Genomic DNA, 25,277 nt, shown 5'->3' with positions numbered 1-25,277 from the left:
TGCTCTTCAGAGCTGTCAACTAAAAAGTTAAGTGAAAGTTTTATTATGTGCAGGTGCCAAATACCAAATTAAAGTCCCAGACTTTAATGTCTGTCACCAGAGCAGGTCCCGCAGAGTTTCCAAGAGGCTCACAGCCAGGACTAAAAGATGAAAAAAGTGTTCAAATCCCAACAGTCTACCAATAAAAATCATTCCCCTGTCCTTCTGTTTTGGGAGGGAAGGTCAGAAAGAGGCAAGAGGGAGATGGTTAGCTGTCTCCATCTAGACATACCTTCAATCACACTCCAGGATGCAGCTGGCCCAGCTGAAGTAGCTCAGACATTTTATAGTATCAGTGGATTCTACTATTAAATTACTTGCTTCCTAAAACATTTAGAAGACACTAAAATTTGCATTTAATAATGGGAAAAAATTAATGAAGGTAGCAACTATTAACAGATGAATAAGTTAATATTTTCTTGGAACTTATAAATGTATATGCATATATTTTAATATAGTATTTGATGTCACCAATTTAACTGCTTTATTCTAAAAACAGGACAATTCATTTGCTTAGATACTGAGGCAGGTTACATTTAAACCTGTAGTGCTGATGAAAATTAAATTAGAGAAATCAGCAAAGTCTTCACATCCAAAGCTAGCAAGCACTCCATTATAAATAGCACTCATGCATAGTCATTTGATGTACAAATTTTGGTTACTGAAGATATTTACTGAGCAAGCAATTCCAGGTAATTTGCTAGTTGTGATTATTGTAATGTGTAATTTTTAGTTGTGATAATTACCCAAGAGATTTAGAATACACAATTTGTAGAATAATTATGGAACCTCTATTTATTCCTTTAGGCTCAGCATTTGAGGAGAGAAAATTTGAGGCTTGAGATTTATTTTTCAAGCCCCCACTGAGATACCTTTGTATGGCAGTATGCATGTCTCTGACTCCCCCCCATAACTGCTATTTGTTGTTAAATACAGCTACTTTCAAAGTTCCAAGGTACCATAAAGACATTGAGTTTATTTTCATGCAGTGAACCACCTCCTCAAGCTTCTCAAAGCTCGGAATAAAGGAGCCCACCTCAAAGCACTCTGTTCACACCTTCTGTCTTTCTGGAGTGGAAGGTCAAGTGGCCCACAGTGGAGTTGTGGCTCAGCTGTGCCCTCCTCAGCTGAGTCCTAGAATTCTTTCAAGTGCTACTTTTTATTATTTGTTCTCTCATTCCAATGGGTTGGGGGTGGGGAGCAGTGGATTCTCAGTGGAAAATAAAATTAAAATAATCCAGAAGTTGACTTATATGACAAAGTTAATATTAAGTTGGGTATATATTCTTAAAGATAATGGAATAAACTTAAATTTATGATGTTATACCCCTCGAAGTGGCCACTTATTTTCTCATTATACTTTTTATTAAAGTTACATTTTCCCCTCAAAAACATATTGCTGATCCCACTATTGGGCATATACCCTGAGAAAACCATAATTCAAAAAGAGTCATGTACCACAATGTTCATTGCAGCTCTATTTACAATAGCCAGGACATGGAAGCAACCTAAGTGTCCATCAGCAGATGAATGGATAAAGAAGATGTGGCACATCTATACAATGGAATATTACTCAGCCATAAAAAGAAACAAAATTGAGTTATCTGTCGTGAGGTGGATGGACCTAGAGTCTGTCATACAGAGTGAAGTAAGTCAGAAAGAGAAAAACAAATACCGTATGCTAACACATATATATGGAATCTAAAAAAAAAAAAAAAAATGGTTTTGAAGAACCTAGGGGCAGGAGGGGAATAAAGATGCAGACGTAGAGAATGGACTTGAAGGCGTGGAGAAGGGGAAGGGTAAGCTGGGACGAAGTGAGAGAGTAGCATGGACATATATACACTACCAAATGTAAAATAAATAGCTAGTGGGAAGCAACCACACAGCACAGGGAGATCAGCTCGGTGCTTTGTGACCACCTAGAGGGGTGGGATAGGGAGGGTGGGAGGGAGACACAAGAGGGAAGAGATATGGGGATATATGTATATGTATAGCTGATTCACTTTGTTATAAAGCAGAAACTAACACACAACTGTAAAGCAATTATACTCCAATAAAGATGTTAGAAAAAAAAAAAGAGCAAAAACTGGAAACAACCTAAAAAAAAAAAAAATGCATTGCTGGCTTTAAAATATTTGAACCCAGGAATAGTTACTGGAACTAGCAAGATATTCAATTACAGGAGTACTTTTTAGGTTAATGCTGGAAGTTTCTTCCATTCATCCAAGAACCTGTGTTTTTTCTCTTAAATTAAACTTTACTCCATTATATTAATTATTAATTAGAAACGAGCAGTTCTCACATAGCACTCTGGTCGCACACTTTAAGTCCCTGCCTCCAATATTGTTAATATGTATAAACTGCAGATGACTTTAAAAAAAAAAAAAAAGGGGCTTCCTAAATTTTCTCTATCCTATGGGGACAGTCAACTAGGCACACAGGCTATTCAGCACTTCAGGTGTGGTTAGTCTAAACTGGGATCTGCTGTAAGTGCAAATATGTACACACTGGATTTCCAAGAATTAGTATGAAAAAAACAATGTAAAATATTAAGAATCTGTTATATTGGTTACATGTTGAAATGATATTTTAGGTTAAGCCAACTATATTTTTTAAATTAACTTTATCTTCCTTTTACTTTTTTAAATATAGCTACTAGATAACTTAAAATTGCACATGCCTTGCATTATATTTCTATTGGACAGTGCTGTCCTTTGAGCTCATCTGCTCCCACCTTTTGTTACATCTATTGCTTTGTTTCCATTTTTCTTTAGTTTTCATCTAACAGTCTTTGAATCCACTTAGATATTCCTCTACTATAGAACAGCTGTTCCTCTATCCTCACTCCATAGTGAGAGAGCATTTCATCTCTAATACCCTTCACTTCCAATACCTAAAAAAATCACCACCACTATTATTCGTCAGCTGGTCGTCCTCACCACACAGTAACTTCCATATCCACCACCACAATGGTTCTTCAGAGGTCAGACATCTCATCATCTCTCATCCAAACGACAGCCACACTGGTTCCCCTGCCTCCAGTCTATCCCCTCTGGTACACTTGCATACTTTCCCCATGATCATCTTTCTAAAGCACAGGTCAGATCACTTCATTCACCTCCTGGAATAAAGGTCAACCTTATGATTTTTATAAAGTTCACATTTCTGAGCATGGCATTCATTCTCTCTAGCCTGAACGGATAATCCTAGCCACATTTTTCATTACATCTCTCCTTAAAATATTTAACTGAACTTTTTATATTATTATTTAGAATTTCGTGGAGTACCAGGTACATTCAGAACCCCTTATCTTTATACATACTTTAGACTGCAAGACCCTTCCCTCACATGGGTGCTGAAAAATCCCACTCATCCCTTAGTGAAGCTATCTCCGGTTCCCAAAGCTGCACTTAATCACTCTACACTCTAAAGCCCCATACCCCTTTGCTAGTATAAACAGTACAGCATTTATATTTTTTCTTCCCTTGAATTATATTCACATATCTGTCTCCTCTGCTGTGAGTCTTTAAAAAAAAAGAAGAAGAAGAAGAAGAAAAGAATAAAACAGAGGGAGGAAAGGAGGGAGGGAGAGGGGAAAAAAAGAAACAGAAAAAAAAAGATTATGAAGGATAGGAAGCAGGTCATGTCAACTATGTTCCTATAGTACCTATTCCCATGATCTGCACATAGCAGGGACTCAATAGGATAAATGTTTGCTAAATGAAGAACAATATGAATGAAATTTCTGGTTTTAAAAACTTAGAAATTCAAAGAGATTTTAAATTCTCACTTTAACGTGGCATTCTCTACAGCATGCGTTGAGTCAATGAATAAATAAATTGCTTCTCTATACGCTCAGGTAGACAGACACCTTGTACCTGGAAAGGTTTCAACAAACATAACCATGTTTACTGCACAAATGAAATTTTAGGACAATGAACACGGTCCTCCAAGGGAAGCTACCTATATTCTCAAATAGCCACCAACTCCACTTCAAAGAAAGCAAAAGTAGAACTTGATACTTTATTCATAGGGTCTAATGAACTGACTCATTAAAACATCTCACAGAAGGCAGAGATAGAAAGTCTGAGATCCCTATCTGTTATCAGCAAGCGGATATTCTTTTTAAAGGTCATAAAGATATGATGAGCCTTAAACCCCTCACTAAGTTTCGCCAAATAGCTGGCTAAAAAGCAACTCAAAAAAAAAAAAAAAAAAAAGATATGCCACAGGAAATAGCACACGTTATACCAGGGTGTTTTTAAGTTAAAAGTTAATGGGTAGAAATTTCCAAAAAAGAGATGCAGAAAAAAAAAAACTCAAAACTGTTAAAATATAAATCAATAATACAGAATTGTTTAGAAACTACATCTTAATTTACCAGAGTAAAGAAACTAAATATGGATTTGTATAAAACATTCAGTCATCTGCCCAAAAAATTTTTTAAAACCCTGTTTTAAAGCAACTCATGTTCATTACAAACCTACAAGTGGAACCATATGAATTACTAAGCTACTTTTTGAGCGACTCAGAGACACAAATCTAGATTCGTGTAAGCTTACTCACTAACTACAACGATGAGTTACTTTGGTTAAAACAAATACCGAACTAAACATTTAAGTCAATTAATACTTAGAACAGTCCATCGTACATGTATCTAATAGAATACCATTATACAAAGAGAAGCTTTACCTTTTCTAAGTAAATTTCTATTGATTCATCTAAATTTCACTGAAATAAATTTTACCAGATCAAATTTTACAGAAAGATTAGTCACTTTTTGTCCTAAAGAGTCTACTTTTCATTAAAAAATTATGATGGGTAAAATATTTTCCATTATCAGCAATTCAATTATTGTGCTAACTTGCAACATAATCTTATAAAGAATCCTGAGGATTTGGCATATGTTCAGTAAGCATTTTTAATAGTTCAATATATAGTTTTATTTGTGAAATAACAATGTTCAGAGAAGCATACAATTAAGGGAAAACAGAGTATAGATAGATTGCACAAAGCATAATAAAATTTATAACAAATACAAAAAATCTTACTTGTTTAAAAAAAAATTCGTAGGATTTTTTTCCTCAGGATTATGCTGTTAATTCAAAGATTATTCAGAATAACTGCTTCTGAGGTAGACTCTAATAAATCAATATCGAGCTGGAAAGGATTTTGGAGATCATGTGGTACAACTCCATGAATTTATAGATAAGTAAAAGGACCCAGGACACTTGCCTGACATCACACAACTAGTTGAACTGGAATGCCAATCTCAAAACATCTCAATCAGTACTTGTTCATTATACTATCACTGTGGATATAATAAATATGCCACTGCTTCATGTAGTAAAATCAGAAAACAAGTCCCCAGGAAGGAATCTCTGTTTATAAAACTTTTCCCAAAAGAGATTATTGATCCTTTGGTCTGTTTGACCAGTTTGGCTATTTCGGTTTCTGTACTAACATCTTTCTTCTACTGAGTCTTCTAAAACCAATAGGAAAAGGATTTTTCACACAAATTTAAAAAGAAAAAATTTAATTTTCCATCCCTTCTACAAAAGTTATTAAAATTTTCATCTAAAATGGTGTTTTTGTTAAATTCTTAAGGACCCTAAAAAAGAAAATTTATTTTAAACGACCTTACCTTAACATGAAAACTATAAAAGACTAAGCTAAATTACTAATTTTATTCTCCCCACCTCAGCTTTATGTCCTGCCCAATCCCTGTCCCATACGCTTTAGAAACACTTGTTTCTCTAAGGATCAGTACGTGCATTTGTCTTGCAGTTTATTTTAGTGGTAAATTGTTCAAGTAATCATTCATTCACCAGAGATCCCATTAGGGCAAACTTCGTGTTTTCATAATATAAACTTTACAACAGTTTCACATTGTACCCTATCCGACTATACTCCGAAGTTTCATGAAGGAGTCATAATCTCCATTTCTTTTGTTTTGCCCCACATGCTTTGTACAGAGTAAATGTGCACTAGTTGTTCTTAGTTAAAAGTAACAGTCTGACTTAGATTGTACTCTTTGGGCCACCAACAATAACCCATTAGTTTAAAGTACTTTAAAGGTAAGAACAGCATTAGTAGACATTATTCGTTGCCAATATTTCCAAATATTAAATTATTATTATTTGTGGCTATTTATTTAGTTGGTTTTATTTTCTTTAAAGAAGTTAGTAACTATTGATGCAAATGCTTTCATGTAACAATTTAAAAAATCATTTTAGGACAAATCCAAGACTAAACTATACTCCAGTACTAGGCTCACTGAAAGTAGACTAAGAAAAATTCCTAAAACTAAGTAACGTATTAGCCAATGTAACCGTAGCTTTTAGATTATAAGATCAGAATCAATCCTATCTGCCAGCAGATAAATGAAAACACAAAATAACCCACCATTTAAGTAGATTCTTTGACTCATTCACTCATCAAATATTTACTGAGTTTGGCCATCTGCCAAGCACACTTCTGGGCAATAGTGATATAGCAGTTAAAGTACGTAAGATAATTGGATAAATGAATGAATGGAGAGTCAGATGAAAACAGACAGACAAATAAAAAATAACTTTGGTTTTATTATACTGCTACCACAAAATCAGAGGTAGTTAAAAAAAAAGAAATATATAAGCAACACATATCCATCTACAAAGAGCTCAGGAAACAAATATATACAAAACATGAATTCAATTATAGGAGATTATTAATATAGCCCAACTGGATGACGTGAATGGAGTACTGTTACTTGAAAAATATTACTTGTGTCAATAGTCATTTGACTTCTATGTGAAAGCGTAAAAGCTGACCGCGTTAGCAGGAGACCATACAACCAACTCAGTGCCATGCTTCTGTTGCATAGCCATTCGTAAGCCTATGGACAGTGCCTTCAGGTTTTTTCTTATTTTTAAGCATACACGTAGTCTGTCAAGAATAACATGCCAAAAAATCACCTATGGCAAAACTATGGAAACAGTAAAAAGATCAGTGTTTGCTAGGGATCTAGGGATTGGCGGCCCAGGAGTGGCGGTGGAAGAGGGGATGAGTAGGCAGAGCACAGATTTTTAGGGCAGTGAAAATACCCTGTATGGTATCATAATAATGGATACATGTCATTATACATTTGTCCAAACCCAGAGAATGTACACACCAAGAGTGAATTATATAATATAAACTATGAACTTTGGCTGATTATGACATGTCAATGTAGGTTCATCAGTTATAAAAATTGTGCCACTCTGGTGGGAGATGTTGATAATGGGGGAGGCTGTGCATCTGATAGGCAGGGGATACAGGGGAAATCTCTGTAACTTCCCCTCATTTTTGTTGTGAACCTACAAAAGTACAGTCAATCAAAAGAATAATAATAACCTCACCACTGTCTTGTATATTTTAAAATTCCGACACATCTAATTAAAAGGTCTGTTTTATGCTCACTGCTGTTTACAGTTATTAGAGTCATAAAATCAAGGACTGGGAGACAGGAATGTGTACAAATCCCAGGCAGACCCAGCAAACTGCCAAACACTGTTCTTATTGTTTCCTTTGCAAATCCTGGTTGGTTAACTGCTTTCTCAAACAGATGAGGGGTCAGACAGGGCAAAGGCCACATACACTGTTTAATGGTTTGTAGCCAAACAATAAAGCAATGGTAAACTACACAATGTGATTTTAATGCCTCATTGTTATGCACCTGAAATGAAGAGATTCAGTAAAAAATGAAGATGGGACATTTAGAGACGGAACCAACAGTCTCTAATAACAAAGCATAAGCTAGCATATCAAAAATAGCAAGTCTAAAATTCCTAAAGAAACATGTTTGTAGATATTTGAAGAAAAAAGAAACTTTTAAAACTCGCACTAGCTTCAAGAAGAAGACATATGAGCTAATGCTACACCAAGTACAGAAAGCATACACCCAGAAATATACTTTAAGTCTTGCTGGGAGCTCTACAAATTAAGTGACACTGGTTTTGCTATAGATTTACGCCCATTTAAAATCAATGATTGCCTGGAAATAGTGCCAATCCAAAGACATTTTCTTTTGGGAAATGTTTTTCCCTCATTTTTATTCAATGAATTTAATGATATAGTATATATTTCCAATTATATTCACTATAGTATTCTCTATTTTATTACTAAAATAAAAGTTTCTTAGCCCAAAAATCTTTAAAATGTTTTTCTTATAAAAAAGTAAAACATTCAGTTAAAACACCCAGAATTATTTTTTTGTGAATCAATTTAAAGCAGTTTAATATTTTTATTTTAAATTCATAAGAATAACACATTCAAAAAGACAAGCTGTATTCTATAGTCCACGAAGAAACCTATCCTAGTGAAATTACAAAAACAAATTAGAAGCTATTGTACAGGTGTAACTTGAACTGAGGAGAGAAATAACCAAACCTGGTAAAACTTTATTTCTAAACCTCAAAATTGAAAATCAGGGGAAGCTTAAACATTGTGTCTATCATACCAAATGGTTGAAAACTTAACTACCCTAATCAAAGATATTCCAGTTTGACAAAATAATTCATAGTTATAAGCCGCTGTTTTTTTTTTTCTATAATCATAAAACGTAGAAAGGATTAAATAGAATTGCTTGCAACACAGGAAGAAATTTGATTTTATATCAGATTCCAACACCAAATCAAACTCATATTCATTTCTTTATACTTCCTGTTAGGATTAAAGGCCTGCTACTTCCAGGAAATGCTGAGGTTTCCCACTGATCAATTTTAAACATTAAGCACTTCACAGGTATAAGTTTAAAACACTGCTTAATGCATTAAATATGTATTTTCTATAAAATATATAGTTCAGAAACCACATGTTTAAAATCCATTAAGCTTCCACTTTGATTACTACTTTATATTATCAAAGCAATTAGTTACCAGAAGAAAAGCTTTAGCATATATGTTATGTGATTAAAAACATTTCTTTTTTATTCTAATCCAAATGATTAAAAAGTAGTTTGAGGAAACCTTCATTAGGCCTTTCCCTGAATATCAGAGGACTCCTGCTGGGCAAAAATAAGAGTAGGACTTTAATTCCAATTTTTGACATAGATCCAAGTTGATAAAACTAAATGTTTTGAGTCTGTGTGAATATAGTTGGCTAAGAGGCATAGTTAATATCTTTTAATATAGGAAGATTAGTCCAATTCTGGCACTAATGCTAATGAACAATCCTGATACGTGCAGAATTCTATGACAGAACTCATAGCCTGGTGGATGGACAGCAACATGGAGTTTAAGAATTATTTTGTCTACTGGCTTGGTGACCTTGAGCAAGTCACTGTAACAAGTCTATAAACTCCTATTTTCTCATGTTAAAAATGACTTGCCTATGCATGTGCGCGCATACGCATGCACAGACACGCACACACACACTCAAATGAGTGGGTGCATAAGCGAAGAAATTTGAATGAGCTCCATGGATGATGCCAATTTCCTGCTATTGATATTGTGCTGCAGTTAATGCAAAATGTTAACATTGGGGAAGACTGGATGAAGCTTCAAAATAAAAATTTGGGGAAAAAAATTTGCCTAGATAAATTCCAATATTCTATTTAGCTCTGAAATTCTGTAACCTTGCAAAAATCACTTCTGTTTTTTTCTACTTGGTTTCCCTCCCTTTCTTCCATTCCCCTTTCTTAAACTTGTTTGTTTGTTTGTTTGCTGTTTTAACTTAAACCTACCAGTAATATCTATACTACTACTTTGCTGCTAGTGGCACCCAGAGTAAAATAGGACAGTAGGTAAAAGCAGAAACCGACAAAGATGACTGGTTGATGATAAATGTTAAAAGACTGTGGTGGAGACAATTTCATAAACCCATCCACTCATCCAACAAATACTTACTGAGCACCCTTTATGTCTCAATGTCTGTGCTAGTCAATGCAGTGGACAAGAGTGAATAAAAACAGACCTAGACACATCACAGTCTTCAAAGAACTAACAGATCAGTATAAGAAAGGCAGGAGTCAAACTATCAGGCGAATGAAACTAACACTTCAACCATACCAAGGACTAGTCAAAGGAATTCGACCTAGTGAAGTCTGAAACATCCTTCCTGAGAAAGATCAGATCTGAGGAAAAAATTGGAGTTATTGATACTGAAAGGAAAAAATGACTGCTCCAGGGAGACGTGAAAGCTCTGTGGTAAAAGGGAACAGAGCAATTCCAGGGGACTAGACAAAAGGGTCGGTGTGGATGCAGCAAAGAAACAAGGGAAAAGCTGGTGCGAGATGAAGCTAGAGGGGTAACAAGGGACAGACTTGGGAGGCCCTTACAGGTTATGTTTAAGATTTGAGACCTATCAAAGCCCTTGAGATTTCTTCCTCTTTGTTCTTCCTAGTCCTATAAAAATTTTATGTAGGAGACTGCTAAGCTTCCCTTGACAACTGGTTTAAATAAAATCAATATCTTAATTTCAGAGTCCTAATTTCAACTTAGTCATCTTACGCAGGTCACTTAAACAGTCTATCAATCTTCCTATCTATAAAATGTAAATAAAGTCACCAAGCCCATTTATGTCTCAGAGATATTGAGAGAATTAAACGGAAAATTGCATTTTAAAGGATGAAGCAAAGAATAAAGTAGTGTATGAATTCAAAAATATTTCAAATACTATTAAAACTAACCTACCAAAACAATATTTTTAAATGGGTAAAACTCAGCTAACTCAGCAAATTCAAGAAGGAAACAATGGTAGGTCATTTTCTATGGAAGGAAGAAGGATGATAAAATTATTAAGAAAAAACTCTAGAGAATATTTCACTATATAATAACACATTCTTTCTGAGTAACAGATATAAACATAAAACAGGAAAAAGTCAAATTAATTAGATCAAACAAAATCCCCAACATGGGTATCTTGGGGCTTATCTCTGTTGGCTTGTTTCATGGGGGAAAATACTTTAAAATATTGGTAATGACAGTTATGGGAACAAAGGAAAACTTGGAGACGATAACTATTGATTTTTCTGAGTTTTTACTAAATACAAGGTAAGTTCTCCTTAACCACTTTATTACATTTACAACATAATTTTTATGCAGAGATTTTCTGAGTAAAATTATAAAAAGCCATCATTTCTCCTCCTCCCAAACATTAGCATTTTGACTATGAAAATATTAGTCCAAATAACAATTACAAACTTGTCTTTCAAGGTCTGTAAGGTTATGTCCCCAAGGGCCAAAAACAATATTGCATTTATAGTTTATCATAGAAATATTAGAGAATACATAATTTTGTGAAGACTCACATCTGAGGCACAAGTAAGCAGCTATACATACAGAACCAATTACTGGAGGATAATTGGTAAGCCTATATCAAAAAAATTCAAGAGCGAGAACTCCGAGTTGGGTATTACTCAGCTACTTTTAGAAAACTGTAACTGTTTGCTTGTCTTCCCCACTCCTGGGAAATATGCTTTTTTCCTCCTTCTCATCAACGGCAGCATTTCAGTAAAGAAAATCTGCCTTATATGCTGCCTGCAAAGCCTATCAGACTCCCCCATGAAGAAAGATCCTAGAATAGAAAAAGATGATTGATGGTATATTGAAACTTAAATGCAGTTTGGCTTAAAATGCAGTTCAAAGAAGCACTTTTGATTTTTTTTTTTAAATTCTCTTCAATGAAAATGAAAAGAAAGATCATCTGGATTTAAACTCAAATAGTCGTGCCCCGAATTTGAAAAATAAAGGAGTGAGACTTAAAATCAGAATAGGATTTTGGACAGGATTAAATTCTCTCAACCAAAGCTTTTATGTGCTTTATGTTTATATGTTCATAAGAGATAATAAGAAAAATATAATTTGATAAAAAACAAAACATTAGATAGAACACAGATATGAGGACTTGTCAATATATCTAAATCAATTAACAAGCATCATGGAGGTTAAGTAAACTGTTGGTTTCATTTAGTTTTGTTTTATGCAAAGTAGCATATTTAACTTGATTTAAATTTTTTAACAAATCTGATCTAAGTTACTTATCGTGAGACTAAACAGACTTTGATGCTATTAGTATAATCTTTTAATCAATGAATTATCTGCCACCACTGACCACATTTGAGGAGAACAGTATAAATGTATAATATGTGATGAAAAGATAACTAAATACTTTCATGGAAGCGTAAAGGGATGTGGTACCAAATTTCAATGATTCGTCTGAAATCACTCTTGTACCCATTCCTTCTTTACCGAATATTCTCATTGCCACTATCGTAAATTTAGGCTTCAATTATGTCTTATTTGTACTACCACCAACACTGTCTATAAATGTGCTGATTACCAATTTCATCAACTCAATGTATTCTGCACAGTGGTGTCAAATCTTCATAAACACACCTCTGGTAATGTCACTGCTCTTCAATTATTCCTCACGTCCTAATGAATATGAGACATATTTCTTAGTCTAAGATTCAGGTACCTCCAAGATTTGGTATCAGCCACCTGCAGAGCCAAATTTCCTACCCCTCCCCACAGGACCACCACAAACCTTGTTTCTGCTGCACTTGTGTCTTGCACAGTTCAGTCCCTCCATCTCCCATTCTCTACCCACTAATATCCCATCTGTTTCTGAAGATGAAATCAAATGCTCTCCACAAAACTCCATGATCAGGCCAGCCTAGCACAAGAAATCTCTCCTTCTTCAGGAGTTCTTTATTTATATTTCTTTCAAATCAATCTCCAGCACCCTTCGCCACAAAATCATAATATCTCTTGTATACCTACATTATTTCCCTGATTTGGTAACTCCTTCAGGGCAGTCTGAGCTTTAAATCTAGGGAGAATGCCTCACACACCCATAGGCACCTATGCCTTTATTGAATGATTGATAAAAATATCTTTTTTCCCTTTGAGTGTAGTAGTGAAAAGAGAGATATATAAAAGCATCCATCTCATTCAAAGGATGACAAGAAATACCACAGGAAGAAAGGCTATTAATGGATTTATATTAAAATGGAATATCAATGATAACTTTTATCAGTTCCACTGAAACATACAAAGGTTGCATGGTGTCATCTGACTTAGTCTTGGTTTCCACTTTGCTAAACTATAAAATTAAAAAGAGCAAGCTGACTGTCTCAAAGCCACTTGAAGCAAACCTGTCAATTAATTTCACCTAAACGGTTTAAACAACTACTAAGCAGGTTTGCCCAATCTTCATATTTAGCACTTAAGCTTTTCTTCCTTCAAAATTTAATTTTGCTATTTTAAGCTCCTTAGTACACCTAAGGTCCCAAGTGCATTAATGGAACTCTTACAAATACTATTCATTATTCCCTATGCTAAAAAATACATTTAAAAAATATAAAAGCACTCCAGAAAGTGGTCTTCAAAAAAAAAAGAAGAAGAAGAAAGTATCTTTTAGAAGTACAGAAGTAAATTGCGCATAAATTGAATTCTACTTTATGTGTTTGTGCGCATGGGCTGTTTACCCAATGTCAAGCTAAGTGCTTTTAAGAAGCAAAGTCTGTATTTGAATGTTGAATAATCACCTCCTTAATCAATTCAATCAACCATCAAGTTTACTGAGCACCAAAATATGGACCCAGTACTACTGAAGGGGATATCAAAAATAAATGATCTTCTCCAAAGGGATCCAAATTTCAGTTGAAGTGACAAGTCTACCACAACTGCAAGCAATGTAAAACAAGGTATACTTTGGCAAACATCAGTATCCAGCTTTTAAGAGATAAAACTGCTTCAGAAAAAGGAGAAATCAGAAAGGTCTAAAGACTCAAGGAAGAGCTGGAACAGGAACTGGGTGGGCATGATGAAGAGATTCCAGATGGGTGGGACGGGAAATCATGACCAAAGGGATAGAGACAAAAATTAGCATGACATGTTGCTAGGATCATGAGCAAATGAAAAAGAGATGGAGACAAGTCTGAAGTAGTGAGAAATGAGATAGGATATGTAAAGTAAACCAGCTTACAAAGAAGGTGTTTAATCTTCTGCAACAAAGGCAAATGACTCCAATGGGGAATGAAGTGTTAAAAAAGAATTCTTTAGCTTTAGCACAATGGAGGAACAAGATATTGGAAGGCCAGCCATCAACAGTGATCTAGCCATGAGTGAAGGAAGGCTGAAATAACTCAGCTGCAAGAATAGGGAACAAGAAGCAGCAGCAAAGAGTATTTTTAAAAGAGAGGATTCAATAGAACTCGGGACTACATGAAGAGGCGAAATAGATGAAAAGGATTAGTAGTCATAGATGACGCGAAGCTTGATGACACTAACAGAAGCAAGGATGTCGGGGTGTAAGAGGAGGACTTCAGGCCCATCAATTTGAGATAATGTTACGATTTCCAAGCACACATGATCATAGGCAATATGGAACTAGAGCGCTAAGTTGAACAGAAAGAGTGAGAGACAAAAAGAACCATAAGCATGACAAAGGTGGTTGAGAGTTAAATGAAATCACCAAGTAAAGGGTAGATTCGAGTCAAAGACTGAGCCTAGGGGAGTACCAGCATTTAGGAACCCAACAAAAGGAATGTAGATGGAATAGTTTAGAGTTAAGAAAGGAATTGAGACAGATAAACATTACTGAAAACCAGAGACGTGACTATTTCAAAAAGCAGTAGGAGGTGCAGCAGGGGCCAAGCCACTGAGTTGAACCATAAGGTCAAAGGAAATCTTAGAACAAGTTCTGAAAACGGGAATATACTGAAGCCCAATTCCAAGAAATAACAGAAGGCGTTGTTTAGGAAAAATTAAAGAGCTGTGTGCACCACTAGTTTGGCAATAAAGGCAAGCAGAAAAGTGACTAATGCAAGTTTTCAGGTTGATGTGAGAAAGAAACTGGTATTTAGTAAGCATTGTGGATGTCTGAGGTACTATATAAATATACATAAAGCAAGGAACACAGTCACAGCCAATAAAAATCTAATTTGCCTTATTAAAGTTTTATGTCTATCAGTTTATCATTTTAAGTTATTATGCTGAAACTTGTTTCCAGGAATAAAAATACACTTGTGAAAATAAACAATTATTATTTTGAAAGGTTTAATTAAATTATCCCTTGTTTAAATATTCTGGTTTCCAGAAATCCATGTGCTTTCATTTAAATATGTCACAATACTACTAAAGTGGCTTTTTAAAAAATACCACAAACTTCGTCAGAATTAGTGAAAACTTGTTCTGAAAAAACTTCAGACAATAATTATTCCAAAGAATGGAAACTAATAAATTGGTAAGAATAAAAATGTATTTACAGGTATAATCTTGTAAAATCAGACCCTAGACTTCAACAAACACTTAATTCCATAATAATTCAATACAGAAAATAAGCCATTAATTTTAACAGTTCACCATCATCAACAATCAACATTTATTAAGATTATATTCCCGTACTGACAAAAGTACGGCTGAGACATAAAATCTCCAGGTATTTACAATGTAGTTAGGGAAATTGGAAAGACATTAAAAAGGTAATGGAATGCGTTCATGATAATAGTATTCCTTATTGAAAGTAAGAAAGCAATTTAAAAATAAAGCACAATGATTACACAGTTTTTGTACATCACAAAAATGCTGAGGAACAGCACTGACATTTTTGAAATTAAGGCAATAAGTTAAAAGTCAGATTTAAATTAAAAGCAAAAAAAATGATGTATGATTTTGATTACTGTTGATAATAAATATACCATAAATTCAACTGTGCATTACCACTGAATTTAATGCAAATACTGTTTAAATAATTCTAAACACAACAGAAGCTAAGAATTCTTTAACTAATAAATTAAAATATGAAAAGCCTATAGAAGTTTAGAAAAATGGATAATTGTGAAGGTTACTTTTATTTAAACAATTATAAACAATGAAGTATACAGCTATTTTAAGCTACTCTATCACTTTAAGAGCTTTAGTAGTTCATGAAGTATAGGGTAAGGTATAGAAAAATTAAAGACCAGAGATTTAGATTTAGAAAAGTTAGGATCAGCCCTGTGCTACTGACTTGTAAAAAAATTCTCAGAGAAGCCTGTTATGTTCATGAGCAAAAGGAAAATGAAAAAGTTTGTTTCAACTTAACTCTGCCTTAACTTCATAACTGCACCTGTCAATCGGCAAAACAGGAATCCTTCTACTTACATGTAACCAGTAACTCCATTACGCTTTCAACATACTGGGCAAAATGTTAGATATAACTTGACTAAGTCTAGACTCATATATCAGCTAAATACAGTCAACCATTATGAAAACCACTTGAAAAGTATAAATTTAAATATTTAAAGTAGAGGCATGAAGTTTCTCAGAAAGTCAAATTAATAGACTCAAAAATACATAATGGGGTGAAAGTAGGTAATACTACTTGGTTTCTACACTCCTGAGAGGTTTTACAACTCAACTTCAGAACTAATCAACAGTATAGTTTTTTGTTGTTGTGTTTCTTGTGTCTTTGTTTCCTTGCTCCTGAAAAGTTTCAACTTTCATTTCTAGAAACACAAGGTCATTTTCACTAAATGGCTATACTGCAAAGTTCTTTAAATGGATACCACGTTGCCTTTCAGTTTTACTCACCCTACCTATAGAATAGCAAACAATTCCAAAATTCTGTTGACACACTATTTTCCTATTGTTACATAGAAAAAATATTCTTAAAATGAAAATGTTATCTTTATACATGAAATCCACTGAAGCTAACTAACTATATTAGGGTTCAGAAAGAAGCAGCCAGCAGAAAAAGTTTACAGTAGTAGAAGCAAGGTTGGTGAGGGGGGGTGGGAGAAGTGACATTTAACTCGACTCTAAGAAAAAAAACTGTCATACATAAATGCATGCCTAAGATATCAAAGTTCATCCTCACCAATCAGCAGTTAGTTCTCTCCCCGCCGCCCCGACTCACCCCCTTCTTCGGTCTCGCAGTAATGCAGGAAAACAACCTACTCCAGCTTATAGAGAGAACATCAACGCATTTGTTCTAAACCTGTCATCATAACTAAGCTATATGACTCTCACACGTACACAAAATTTAAAAATGTGAAACCTCAACAAGTACAGAAAGAAATTCTTTAGGATAATTTTAAAGAATTTTGTACCATAAAAATCAAGAAAATACATACAGAAAAACCAGACTTTGCCCCACTAAGAAACTCAACAGAACTGATAAGATGAATATTCATATGGCTTAAAAAGTCCCAGAAAGTTTGTTTTCCATCTTTGCTACTCCCCATTCCATTTTGTTCTTTACTAGGGGAAGAGAAATTTTAACTTCAGAAAACCAATAATCCAACTATTTTAGTAGAGGTTCATAAGATCCGGGTTAAATTTTACCTATTCCTTAAAGGTAGGACATGAAGTGATCACCAGCATTTAAATTTTTATACAAATGCCAAATAAGAATTAAATATTCCATTGTTTCTATTTTCTTAATTTTATGGGATTCAGAAAATTGATCTGGGTAGTCATTTTGTCCCTTACATACAAACACAAAATAATTTAGGTGCCTCGTTAACATTATTCAAAATCCTAGTCCCTTAAAGATCAGTGACACATAACCTACTATTCAAATACTAGATATCTGCCTAAGAGATCCATCAATATTTCAGAGCCAAACAGTTCAAAGGTTTACACATTCACCTTCCTAAAAGCCAAATGCCAGAGAAAATGACTAACCAATAAGCCCTTTCTAGTTCTACCAATAGGCAGTATCCTATCCCAAAGAACAATCTATAGACAGGGTGCTGAAATTTCACAGAGTACAGATTCATATAAATGTTACTGCAGAGAAAGAAAAGAAAAGAAAATTTCTGCAAGGCAGGTAGAAAAAGAAACTGATTTACAAAGGTCAGTGGCACTTCAGCATGCTAGTATGTGTTCGTACTGTCCTCCGTGAACATATGAGAAGATGCTGCAATCATCTAACCGATGACACTGCTTTCTCTAGATTCCCAGGAATTAACACACACACACACACACACACACACACACACACACAGGATTTGTACTAACTTCCCTTCTTTTATTCCTCAACTAATTTTTCAGTATTTCAGTATTTCTCTGTATCTTTACTCGACTCCTTCTTCCCTCCTAACTCAGAGGAAGAAACAGAGCTTCTCATTTCCAAGGTCATGACTCCATCCCTTCTCACCTCTTTTCATGGTCCAAATATAAAGAAGCATAGATGTGAACCTGTCTGTCTGTATACACATTCCTGTTCACATCATGTCACCATACTAAACACATCTGTCTGCGTCTTGTTTCATTTTCTTTTTATTTCTGTAAAACCTTTAAAAATTGTTCTAGACCAGCAAATATAGATACAACTCTATTTTTACAAACATCAATTTCCATCGTATCGACGGATAATTTCTTTAACTGATTCTTTGTCATTTGCTACTATAAATTACAATTATCATTTTTATTTATAATTATTTTTATTCACATTCATTTACATATGAATAGATAGTGTGTGCGCACACGCACGTAGTCACAGGTGTTTGACCTATTTAACAACAAATTACACTTTTGAATGGGATAACGTAAAATATTTCTAAATGCAAGAGGCACAGGAAAACTGCTCAAGAAAAGCTGGTAAACACGAAAGAAATAAAATGCCTTAAGAGTTCTCAGGCCTACTAATTCTTTAACAACTCCAATAGCTCAGGTCCTATGCTCAGGATGAGCATGAGACCAGGCAAAGATGCTAAGTCTTTCCGTGGTTAATTTTGGAATGAACTGGGACTCTCAATTTTGGGTACCGTGAATATCTCCTCCCCTTGAGAGTGAACTAAAATAATGTTCTCACTCAGTTACATTTGCTGGGGGGTGGTATCTCTTCAAGGAACACTCAGAGCCAAAGTAAGCAAACAAATTAAATCTAAAATAGAGTGAGAGGATAAGAGTAGGACCCTTTCAGAGGAGGATGGAAAAATAAACCTCCCATGTGATAGGATTTAAGATTTTCTTCAGAGTCTCCTCTGCTATTCTTAGTACCCAAACAATTCTATCCATTTTGTTTTGCCTCTCCATCTTGTGGTTTCTTTAAAAAGCAACATGTGTTTAATCAACCTATAATATTATTCATATATCTTCACCCCGTAGCACTGTCTGTAGACCTGACTAATGGTGGTTAGGTACATCAGCATTTTCCGATTTATAACTTCACTGCTCCTTAAATCAAAGACAACAGAGTTGCTTCCCCAGATTGGAGCAAGGAAAGCTCTCCTGCCTTGTCCCTCTCGTCACATCCCCTGTCTTGCTGACATGCTCTATTTGTGCTGCCTGTGTTCCTGTTTATGGCTCAGAAATGTACTTGTTTATAGAACCCGTTCAATGCCCTATTCATCTCCAGAAGCTAAGTGTGTTGAAATTAAAAGGCTGTGCTTGAATTTGATAAGTGAAATGATAGAGGACAGAAGGTCTAAACAGCTTTATCTTAGGCCCTTATAAAAGGCCCTAAAATTCAAACATCACCTCTGACATTCTTCCTGCTTCTACCAAAAATAGATGGCAAGTTTGAACTTCACTGAAACAGCTGTTTCTGGCTACGATCAGTGTCACTGACAAATAAAACCACACAGAACAGAAGGCTCCCTGGCCTGATCTCGTCTCTGCTTCTCTTGGAGACCTTCCATTCACACCACAAAGGGGAAAGGGCGAGAAGGACGGTTTCCCCTCCAGACAGAACCACTAGGATTTGCATTTCTCTTGCTACCCCAGGGCCCCTTCCAGGCCACAAGAGTTCAATACAGACATTTTCAGATCCACAAACTACTTTTACGTTACAAGAAAATCTTGAGTTCAAAGGAATCAGTTTAAGAAACACATGGAAGGTTTCATGTTACGTGATTAGCTTGTATCCTACTTCCAAATCAATCAGTCTGTTCCAAATCCCCCCCATTCAGCTGCCTGCACACTTTGATAAACAGGTTATTACTGCCTTTCCTACTGGCTTACTCTTTCACTGCCCAACATGGACTGAGCCATGAACCTCAGCGATCTTGACCTTTGAAAGGAGGATGCTTTTCTGTCTTGGTCACAATTACCCTCTTTGTTTCAAGTTGCAACTAATCTCCTCCTGTGCTGAGCTCGATAACTTGCCAAGGTCTCCTAAACTCTGAGTCCAGAAATTCTCCCCAGCTCAGGGTAAAAAGCACCCTGCAGGGTGCCCTTGAACTTCCACACTCGTCATTTCTCCATTATTCACCTTCTTCAGTGCCTCCCCCACCCCAACTCTGGCCCTACTACTAATTCTAAAGAGCTGGCTCTCCATCTCCCCACCAGGCTTCACTTTCTTCTTTAAAAAGAACCAAGTAAGCTTCTTTCTCCCCATTTCTCCCCATATGGTCTCTGTTCCTACTTTACCTTTTGAAGTCAGAGGTTCCCTGAAACTCCCCCTCTTTCATAACTCTCCTCCCCATCATCAGTCTTCAGAGGAGTATGCAGTTAATTGGGAATCTGAAAACTTAAGCCTACAGGTGTTTTCTTCCTGTGTTCCCCAAACTCCAGATTTGCGGGTTGTCAAATCCACTGGAACTCCCTCTACAGTCCTGCTCACTCTTCAGGGATGAATGTGAGGTAGCTCCAATCTTCTCTCTTTAAAAGGCAAGTTTATGTGTAAGGGGCCTTGCAAAGGGTACAATTTGGGGAGGCTGTAACCACAGCCTTGAATTCAAATGTCAAACACCTCCTCTGCTTATGCATGTACGATGGACAACGGGCTGGTGTTCTGCTGTCCAAGCAAGGCTACTGTAGTTAACAAACATGTATCTAGAACCTAAACCACGCTGTACAGCAGGGACTGGCACAATACTGTAAATCAACTATTCTTCAATAAATAAATAAATAGAAACTAAACCAACTGCCACGTATTTCTGTCACCTTAAGAGGGTTTAATAGCACAAACACAGCCTTGGCTCAGGGCAACTGTGAAGTAGACTCAGGCTGTCTTTAGTGAATTCCACCCTCCACTCTCTGGGCCCCTTTCTTCTTTGTACCCTTCCCTGGTGCCCATCACCTAGCCCATTCTTACTCACAACTGGCTTAAGGTAATAACAACTTAAAAGAGGATTTTTATACCAACTGTGGACGTCCAGGTGGTGGAAATGGAGGAGAAGCTGACAGCTCAGCCTGATACAGTAACCCTGATGGGGTAGTAAGGGCACTGAGAGCAGGGGCAGCCCCAACGTCCTTGCACTTCACACCACCCCTGAGAGGGAGAGTCCACTCTTCCACCATCTCCCTCTCAGACTCACAAGAAGAGGACCTATCCCCACACTTGGGAAAATGTTAGGAAATGACAGAGCCATGTCCACAATCCTAGAGTGTAACCATCTAGCCCCTTATCCTAGAGATTACTCTTCTTCACAGAACGTATCCCTAACTGAGATTCTAGCATGTTATGTGTGTTGATTTCGTGGTCTGCCTCCCCCACTAGAACGTCTACTCCACGAGGATGGGAGCCACAGTCGGTTTGTTCACCAGTGAATCCTCGTGCCTGGAATAACTGGTGCCCTGAGAGCCCTCACCAGACAAGAGCTGGATGAAGGGACCAATCTAGTCATGGTCATCTCTTCCTTTCAGTTTTGCAGATAATGGCTTATCGGACACTATGCTGAGATTCAAACTCATGGCGGGAAAATAGTTTACTTAAATCAATCTTCCACTCCAAGTTCCCATCTCCTCATCTCCTTGAACCCTGAGATGGGGAAGAAGGGAGGAACTGAGATGGAAAGGAGAAGGAGAGGAAGAGGGCAAAGGGAAGAAGGAAGAGGAGAAGAAAAAAACATTCAAAGCAAAATGCAGATACTGTTTAGTTTTCCAGGTATTTTCTGTCTACTGTCTAATCCATATGGAAGAGGAATCAGGCTCAACAATTTATAATTATCCTGTGTAACTAAAACAGGGCCAGGACAGAGAAGGTGCTCAACAAGTGACATTGAAGGAACCAATGAGTAAATAAATGAATTCATAAAAGTTTGAGAGTAAGGTAAATTAACAACAGCAGATCTTACCGCCATGTATCTCTTAACTCAGTTTTCAAATTAAAAACAACTCCTTAGTAAAGTGTTTTAGAGGTACAAAGTACTTGCCATTAGTTAAAATTCTTATCTGTTTCTCACTGACTGTTCCTGATGAAAATGTGTGAAGACAACAGTATAAGAAGGTACGATGTCACTAATCCTAGGCTGATACTAACTAAGCATTCACTCTCCAGTAGAATAAACAATGTACCACATCATCAAGTGAACCCCAATCTTTCCACTCATATTTCATTTCAAATCTGAATGGCACCATTGAGAGTATTTTGGTAACATATAAATTCATAGAAATTGGACAATATCAATTTAATAAGATTGAAATTCCTGAGGAGACTGCTTCGATTTAGCACCTAAACAACAAATCCAAATGCTTTGGAAATTTAAAGCCAAGCACTTTGGGCTTTTAAATGGCTCCAGCATGACCTGTCCCCAGTTTTATTTACGGAGACTCAAGTTCATTGTACAACTCAATTAGGACAACAAGATAGTAGATACTTCAAAAGAAATCCATTATCTCCTTGACTACAGAAATAAACTCACATTTACTACATATGTAAAATGTTCTCTACTAAGTCATTCATAAAGAAGTAATAAAGCCATGTGGTACAAAATGTAACAATACAGCACAAAACATGATCTAAATTTTAAAAAGATAAAGTATGAAACAAGATACACTAACATGGAAACATCACAGCTCCAGTATACAATCCAACAAATTTCCTACTCTGTTCTCTAGTCTTTATCACAATCACACAAACTGTTTTGGAGTAACCTTTCACATGAATTTTAAATGGTGCCACTTCACTGCTGAAGAACCTACAATAGTTCTCCACAGCTTTTGTAAAATCAAATCTATATTCCTTAACTCTCCATTATTTTCTCCCCAACTTCATTCACGTTTTCATCATCTTTTATCATTCTCTCAAATAATATTAAAGATAAAAGCAGCCCACATTAATAACAACTAATGGCCTTGAACTGTATTAGGCAATTAACCAACATTTTTCTATACACTATACTTTCAACCACTCCACAAGATGGATATTATAATATCCTTCTTACAAGTAAGAATATTGAGATACAGAGAAGTTAGGTAAATTATGTAAGTTACACAGTTAGTAACTTGGAGAGCTAGAGTTTGAACTCATATCTGTCTGGCTAATGATTAGTGGAATCCAAAATGGGTATGGAAATGAATGAAGCCTGAAGGCAATCAAGAGACCAGAGAATGCAGTAGGAATAACGGAGAATACCAATGAAATTTAAGAGCAGATTTCATGGGTACAAGGAAATAAGAAAGGTAGAAGGACTAGGGGTGTGTTTGCAGAATGAGATTTTGGAATTAAGGATTCCTGAGGGTAGCATGACTTGGCCAGGGGTACACACGGTTGAGTGGAATAATGATAAGAGCTCCTGAGAATGAAGTCAACCAGGTGAGAATTACAGCTGCCTAGAATGAAGGTAACATCTGAAGTGCAAACAAGACTGTGGGGCAAAGTTCCCTTTAAACAGTGTGGAGTACACTATGAAGACGGATATTGACATCTTCAAGGCTGTGCCTTCAACGGGAGCTGGAAGACTGTAAAAGCCTTGACAGGAAAACTGTTTGAAAGTAAAGAGAAAAGAAATGGTCTGTAAGTGGCTCCAGAGAAACAAGAGGTTTTCAATATTGCTCCAAGGATCAGGATATAGACTATAGTGCGTGAAGGTTTTTATAGATTGATATGGAAGGAAATGTTCCTTCTTTTCCATTCATATATAAAATGAATTCCAAAATGTGAATGAGTCATAGGCAAGTAAGATTACATGTGGCCATTCCCTGGTTTTCTTTAAAATGCAAGATGCCTGCTATTTGCATGCAGTTATAGATACGCATACAGAATGCGATGGAATTTGGTACGGCCATAAATATAGAGACTGGAAAGGACATTGGCAGAAGGACATGTTCACATCCAATAAGTCAGAACTTACTCACAAGGCCGCATCAGGTCCACGCGAGCCCAGGAAATACTCTTTACTATGGGTGGATAAAAATGGGGGAACATACAATGAGAGAAAGGAGCAAAATGAATTTTCAGAACACATAACAGTCTTAAATAGAGATGACAATGGAAACTACAAAATGATTTTCATTAGATATTAATTGAAGTTTCACTGAGTGAATTAAGCCAAATTAGAACACCTTTCCTTAAAGGAAAAAAATATGAAGAGAGATGCCAAACTACGTTAAAGTTAGGATTGTATGAAATACTAAACATCTTATACACGTTCTTATAATATAACACTGCCCTCCTTTCAGCTTTCCCCACCTAGAGCTTCACATGTAATTTACAATGATTCTGCAAGGACAGAGTATTTTAACATAATGAAACATAACTAAATTGCTTGAGACTGAACCAGATCATTCAGTGAAGCTATATCACATCCCCAGTGAGAGGATGTAAGTTGCCTTTTGGACTGAAAATGACAAACCAAACAATGCTTTCTGAAAATTTCTCACTCATCATTTTGAAACTTTTTTTTCCTAGTACTCATCTCCCACACAGAAGGTGGTTCCTATAACATTCACAATTTCTTGTAAGTGGTATTATTTAGTCTAAAAGGTTGTAAAGCATGGGGCATTTTTCCATCCATTATAGTATAAGCCTGCAAACCCCCCAAGCAAGTAACTGAATTTCACCAGTGTGTGTGTGTTCAGAAATAGGGCCAGGCACCTGGTCTCTATTAAGATCCTAGAGCTCTAGTGAACTTGACCAGGTAGAGCTGCACCAGAGCCTCCCCGGACATCAGCCAAATGGAGAAGGGGAAGAGAAAGACCTGGGGACACAGATAAAGGAAGTAAGGTATAGTAAAGCAGACACAAAGACAAAAACACAGGAAATCTGGACCATCGATAGACAATATCCTGTTTAACCCTCAATGCGTCATAAAACCCAACACAGGGATGGTCATAAATTCGTTTAACATACAATAGAGTAAATGTATAATATAAATCACAATAATATAACATTAAAGAGTCTTATTAGCATGATTCCAGCGTTTGCTTTTAAATAAGCAAAGCAGAGTTAATAAAGCTTTATTTCAAATGGCCATGACTTCACTTATTACTATTAAACAAATTTGGAACTTAAATCTCAAAGTAATGCGGCAGAAACAGTGAACACTTTGAGCACAGAGGTGACGTTTAGCACACAGTTTTGGCTGGGTGTGACAGAGATACAGAATAGTAGCAGCT

The 25,277-nt window shown here is 36.0% G+C and overlaps 1 protein-coding gene and 1 long non-coding RNA gene across 7 annotated transcripts in view; both read right to left on the bottom strand.

Annotated features, from left to right (window-relative positions):
• Positions 1-25,277, bottom strand: part of CBLB (Cbl proto-oncogene B) — a 216,844-nt gene that overhangs the window by 154,068 nt on the left and 37,499 nt on the right. The window lies entirely within an intron of this gene.
• The window catches only part of LOC309660215, a 28,237-nt gene continuing 8,344 nt past the window's right edge, over positions 5,385-25,277 (bottom strand). The window contains exon 2 of the long non-coding RNA XR_014263280.1: positions 5,385-24,292. This is a non-coding gene — a long non-coding RNA (uncharacterized lncRNA). The remainder of the gene's footprint in view (positions 24,293-25,277) is intronic.

The sequence above is a fragment of the Balaenoptera physalus genome (assembly GCF_965194825.1).
Source record: "Balaenoptera physalus genome assembly, chromosome: 4".
NCBI classification, from domain to species: domain Eukaryota; kingdom Metazoa; phylum Chordata; class Mammalia; order Artiodactyla; family Balaenopteridae; genus Balaenoptera; species Balaenoptera physalus.
The sequence above is the reverse complement of the archived record's forward strand: the minus strand, read 5'-3'. Positions and strand labels throughout refer to the sequence as shown.